This window comes from Malus sylvestris, chromosome 4, assembly GCF_916048215.2.
Source record: "Malus sylvestris chromosome 4, drMalSylv7.2, whole genome shotgun sequence".
Classification (NCBI taxonomy): Eukaryota; Viridiplantae; Streptophyta; class Magnoliopsida; order Rosales; family Rosaceae; genus Malus; species Malus sylvestris.
Genome location: NC_062263.1, coordinates 19,949,723 through 19,956,126, shown reverse-complemented (window position 1 = coordinate 19,956,126; position 6,404 = coordinate 19,949,723). Strand labels below are relative to the sequence as shown.

Genomic DNA, 6,404 nt, shown 5'->3' with positions numbered 1-6,404 from the left:
GTGGCGGATATTATAAAAATCATGTCGGTTATATCCGACATAAATTCCTGTCGGATATTTAATGGCGGATATAAAAAATATCATGTCGGTTATAACCGACAGTAATTTTTAATCCTTTTAAAAATATATTTTTGACAGCTTCTGCCAGTTTTTAAGTTAATTGTGGCGGTTATAACCAACATAAATTGACTATTTTATTATTTTACTTTCTGGCGCTTATTATTTTAGTATTCTGGCGGTTATAATCGACAGAAATAAAAATTTTATTATTTTAAAATGTTACATTGATTGAAAATAATAAATAAACACATTTTTTAAATATTTTTTTTTTCACTCATGACTCTAAAGTCTAATGAACCCAATTCCCACGAGCCATAAATTTTCTGAGAGAATAATAACAACATACTACAATATGAAGCTCTTTCATTTTTGTAATAAGGATTATGCTCCCTCATAGGCAAGCAATAAGATACAAAGAAATTCAAACAATTTTTTTCAAAGTGTCACAAAGCACATTGTCTGGCACATAAACATACATAAACATCTGGTGTACTCTATCATGTTTGATTTTATTATTTTAAAATGTTATGTTGATTAAAAATAAATAAATAAACACATGTTTTAAATATTTTTTTTTCACTCATTACGCTATCGGATATAACCGACACAAACAAAGCAAAATTTTGGACGGTTCTCTGAATGTTTTTTTTTTTTTGTGATTTTTTACAGATGCTATCTCGGAGTATATACAAACCTATTTGACTGTTGGATCGTTGAAACTAGTTTCGTAGAATGCATATCCTGTCAAATTGATAGATTTAACAAACATTTAAGAGTTAATGTTATAAGTATAAAATAAGATTTATCTACTAGTGTAAATATTTTAAATTGAAGATCGAATTCATTCATTTCATTCTTATAGGGTCGAGGAGTGTAACTGTAAAAAATCATCAAAATTGGAGCTAAAATAACCGTTAAATTGTGATTTTTCGTTTATAACCATCGAAAACTTTTGTTCCGTTACCTAATATCTGAATGTTTGTTTTTTGCGATTTTTTACGTATGTGATCTTGGAGTGTGTACAAACAAGTTTGACGGTTGGATCGTTGAAAAACGTTTCATAGCATACGTATCACATCAAAATGGTAGATTAAACAAACACTTAGAGTTAATGTTATACTTCCCCATCAAGTATAAAATAAGATTTTGTTTTATTCACTAGTTTAAATATTTTAAATTAAAGATCAAATTTATTCATTACATTCTTATAGGGTCGAGGAGTGTAGCTGTAAAAAATCATCAAAATCGGAGCTAAAATAGCTGTTAAATTATGATTTTTCGTTTCTAACCGTCGAAAGCTTATGTTCCGTTACGTAATCTCTGAATGCTTGTTTTTTACAATTTTTTACGTATGTAATCTAGGAGTGTGTACAAATAAGTTTGACGGTTGGATCGTTGAAAAAAGTTTCGTAGAATACATATTGTGTCAAAACGGTAGATTAAACAAACACTTAGAGTTAATAGTATACTTCTATTAAGTATAACTAGTGTAAATATTTTAAATTAAAGATCAAATTTATTCATTACATTCTTATAGGGTCGAGGAGTGTAGCTGTAAAAAATCATCAAAATCGGAGCTAAAATAACCGTTAAATTGGGATTTTTCGTTTATAACCGTTGAAAACTTTTGTTCCGTTAAGTAATATTTGAATGTTTGTTTTTTTACAATTTTTTACGTATGTAATCTCGGAGTGTGTACAAATAAGTTTGATGGTTGGATCATTGAAAAAAGTTTCGTAGAATGCAAATTGTGTCAAAAAGGTAGTGGATCGTTAAAACAAATTGGTACATTTTACGAAAAAAATTGGTACATTTGACAAACAAATTGGTACATTTCACATATAACAAAGTGGTACATTAATAAAGAAGAATGGGTACATTATAAATAAATTAGGGTACATATAAAAGATTAAAAATTATAAAGTACAAATGAATTTTTAAAATATAGGCACTCAAAGAAATTAATACATGGGTACAAAATAAAACTAAGAAGAAAATACTACAAATTAAAAAAAATGTTGCAAATTAAAAGTGGGTACAAACTAAAAATATAAATATATGATACAAGTTTAGGCATAAAACATAAATATACCATATGTAATTTTTCTATCATTGATTAAATATACAATGTCACGTGACGGTATACATATGGGTACAAAAATATGGGCACAAAAAGAAACTAATATATGGGTACAAATTAAAAATGAAAAGAAAATTCGTACAAATTAAAAAATATTTGCAAATTAAAAATAGGTACAAACTAAAAATAAAAATATATGATAAAAAATTTAGTCATAAATATAAATATACTAATTTTAACATTTTTAACACTAAAGGAATATATTTAAAAATAAAACTATTTTTTTATTCAAATAATTAATGATGTTATTAATTCCCAAGGACCTTAATCAAAAATTGAAAATAGGATTTGAATCAATGGAGTAACAAAAATAAGAACGTGAACCCAAATTTTCCCATTTATTTATTTATTAAACCAAACAATTATTATTTTATTTTTTTAAATCGTAACAAAACTTTGGGGGGGGGGGGTTTTAATTTTGGGAGGGAGGGGGGATTAAAATTTTGGGAGGGAATTTAAAATTTTGGAAGGGAATTTTGGGGGCATTTTGGCGGCCATATTTTTTTTTCTGTCGATTATAAACAATAGTAGGTGAAAATTTTCTGTCGATTTGTATTTTAAAAATGTTTCTGTCGGTTTTAACCGACAATAATGAACATTCTCCAAAATAAAACCTATGAAGTAGAAGAAAAAAGAAACGGAAGCTGAGCCATCCAGAAGCTGAGCCCTTTCTCTGATTGCATCAACACCATTTCCTCCACCACCACCTTAGCCAATGCCTCCTTTTCGCAATACTCATCCTCCTCTACCATCAAGCTCAAATGCCAGAATCCCAAGCTCGCCTCTGTCATCGATTACCTCCTCTCCACTTTAGACCCTAAGCCCTCGGTAGTTTCGCCTTTGATAACCTCCACTCATCCTCGCCCTCATCCTGTCTTGTCCTCCGCTTCTGGTAATTTCTCTACTCCCTTTAGATTTCTCCGTTTCTCACCTTGGGTTCGGGTGTGATTTCTGCTTCGTTTTGGTTTTAATTTCAATTTGGGAATCTAGGGTTTCTGGTTTTAATTTGGCTTGGAATTTGTCTATTTCAATCCTTAATCTTACCTTAAATCCATTGATATTAGTTGAAATGTGTTGCTCTGTGTTTGCATTTGAGTGCGTATTTTGAATGTTGTGTTTGCATTTGGGAACTTTAACGAAGTACTGTTCAATTTCATCAGATGGTCGGTTTGTGGAAGTCGCAGAACCTGCATATTTTGTGCATATATATAACACAGAGGCAGATTACAAAGTGCGGCAAGAGATTGATTTCTTTGGGGAGATATCCGGTGTATTGATGAGTCCCGATGATGAGTCTCTTTATATAGGAATCTGGGACTGAACCATTTGGAGAGAAAAATCGACGACGAGTCAAGATGAGGAAGAAGGTTTCTGTTTTTAAGGTTGATTTTTGTTCTGTTTTCCTTTGTTTTTGTCCATTGTATGAGAGGTTTATGTTTTCTCTGTTGTTTTTTCTGGGATGTATTGTTGTGTTTTGTGTTGGGAAGAAGGTTGGCTTTTCTCTTCTGTGTTTCTGCAGATTCTGATTTCGAGTAGAAGGGGAGAAGAATGGTCAACGAGAAGAAGGGTTCTGCTCTAATGTCCTATTTATTTATTTTATTATTAATATATTTGATGTCGGTTTTAATCGACAGAACAATGCTTTAGTAATTTTTTATTAATATTTACTGTCGATTATAACCGACACAAGTTCTGTCAGTTTTATATATTTTATGTCGGTTGTATCCGACAGAAAATGCTCTTATTTATTCTTTATTAATAAACTTTATGTCAGTTATATCCGACACAAGTTCTGTCGGTTTTAGAGTATTTTCTGTCGGAAAATTCATTTCCTGACGCTGGCAATTTTGTCGCTTATTATATCCGCCACTGCATGCATTTTCTGCGGATTTTGCATAATATTCGACAGTAATTTATGTTTCTTGTCAGTTTTTGGATTGCCAGAAATAGACAATTTTGTAGTAGTGTGTGGATACTTTGTATGAATCTTGTTTACACTAGTGGATTAGACTCAGTGTAGAGTATCCGGTTTAGGTGGGTCTTTCCGGCCAAAAACTTTTTGTGTTCTTTGTCTCTTAAACTTGTTCACATATCTTATTTACTAACATATGTTTCAGGCATCCCATGAGTTGTTATTTGATATGTGTTTGCGACTAAGTTTACTTTATGAGCAATAAATTGAAATATTGTTGACTAGGATAACTTGTAGTAAACTAATTTTGATTCGTAGATTTGCGTTTAATTAACTAACGATTTTGTACTTAGTTGATTGATGAATTTGAATAGTCAATCCAACATACTTTACTTCATAATTGCTTTGTCATTGTTGTTTGCATAATGATATGTGAATGTGTTCAAGTTTGAGATTTGTTGTTGATATGGGTAGACACTGAATAGTTGGCCATACTAGTCAATTAGAATTTGTTCTTGCAACTGCACTTTCTATCATTGATAAGCTGTAACTAGTTGACTAGCTCAATTGACTAGTATACTGTGCAAAGTTAAATTTTTATATGTAGATATTTCATCTGGTACCAATTTCATACATCACATGGGAAGGAAAAATACATATCGAGCAGGACGATGAGCAACCTCTTTGGCGTTGTGACGCGCGGGGGCAGCAGTTGCTCCAGTGATCTCATGAAGCAAAGCCTTCGTGTCTTCCCCAATCTGACCAATAAAGGACGAATCGGGAGAACTCGACTGCAAGGCAATTGCGATATGGAGGGAATCACTCCCAAGTATCAAATTTTGAAGTCCCAAATGCGAAGCCAACAATAACTCTTCGCGAGCTACAAGAGCTTCAATGTGAATGGGCGACGAGACATGCTTAAATGACATGGAGAAGGCAAAAACAAAACACCCATCCGTGTCCTGGATAATAACCCTACCCCCCAACTCTGTGAGATTCACGCCAAGCCCCATCCATGTTAATCTTGAGGAAACCCATCGACGATTCTGAACCATTTGGAGACAGCCCCATATTACTGGGCATGAGGGACTGCGATACAGATAGACTGGAAGTTTTGCCACCAGCTAATGGCGCGGGCAACGATGATATCAGGCCTTTCAGATGAGATGGATTATGGGTGATGACAGCAGCGGCATTTTATTCCGGGTCCATTAATGAGTTTTTCCTTACCCACTTTTTTACTTGATCCCTGGAAACCAAAGTTCTTCTCTAAATTAGGACTTCTAAGTTGGTTTTTAAATAACTGCTGGTATAAAAACAAATTAAATCAGGTTGTAGACTTTGATGTTACTAGGAAGATTTGCAGCATCCCTATTCTTTTACAGAGAACTCAAGACATATTTGTCAACGGTATGTTCTCAGTTAAGTCCACAACCTAGATCCAGCATGATATTTAGCAAAATTTAGTAAGACATAATAAGGTACGCAAACTACCATTCCTCCTAAAGTTAAAATGTTTAATTGGCTTTTAATTAAAAGCAGACTTCAAACAAGAAAATGTTTTAAGTAGATTCATGAAGGATATAGATAACAAGTGTCCTTTCTGTGGTGTGAGTGTGATTGAAGAAGAGCAAAATCATTTCCTTAGTTGCAAGTATGCCAAAGATGTCTGGTGCCTAGCTCCTGATAATCCTTTTAATGATACTTCAAGTTCGTATATTTATATTCTAGATTGGATGAAAACTTTACAGAATTCAAAGTCTGTTGAGGTCTGTGCGGTGAATAAAGCTCTGTTAAATTGTTGGCAAATCTAGAATGATAGAAATGCTATTATGTTTAGAAACTTCCCATCTAATCATGCTCGTGCATTACACTCGTTGCTACAGAAGGTCGATCATATTATAAAGCTAATGCTAAAAATAATAAACAGAGGTTTTTGAAGCCTTCTAAACTGATTAAATGGATCCCTCCGGACTCTCCTTTTATCAAAATTAACTTTGATGATTATGGGGTCGAAAACAAAGCGGCATTGGGGTTTGTTATAAGGAATGACAATGGTCAACCCATTATTGCTGGAGCGATGAATCTGGAGGAGACAACTATCCGGGGGTAGACAAGCTATGACATTGAGGAAAGCTTTGAAATGTGCAAGACAAAGGGGATTTGCTCGAACTTTAGTGCAGGGAGATTCAAAATTAGTGATCAATGTTGTTCAAGGTCTGAGTGGAGTTTTGGAAATTAAATTTAATCATTGAAGACATCCAAAGGATGGCTTCTTCTTTTGAGGTTATC

General features: G+C 33.0%; 1 long non-coding RNA gene across 1 annotated transcript; it reads left to right on the top strand.

The window, feature by feature from the left end:
- Positions 1-2,839: 2,839 nt before the first annotated feature.
- LOC126620227 (uncharacterized) lies at positions 2,840-5,442 on the top strand. The gene is made up of 2 exons (XR_007622296.1): positions 2,840-3,092; positions 3,361-5,442. It is a non-coding gene; the product is annotated as an uncharacterized LOC126620227 (long non-coding RNA).
- The last annotated feature ends 962 nt before the right edge of the window (positions 5,443-6,404 follow it).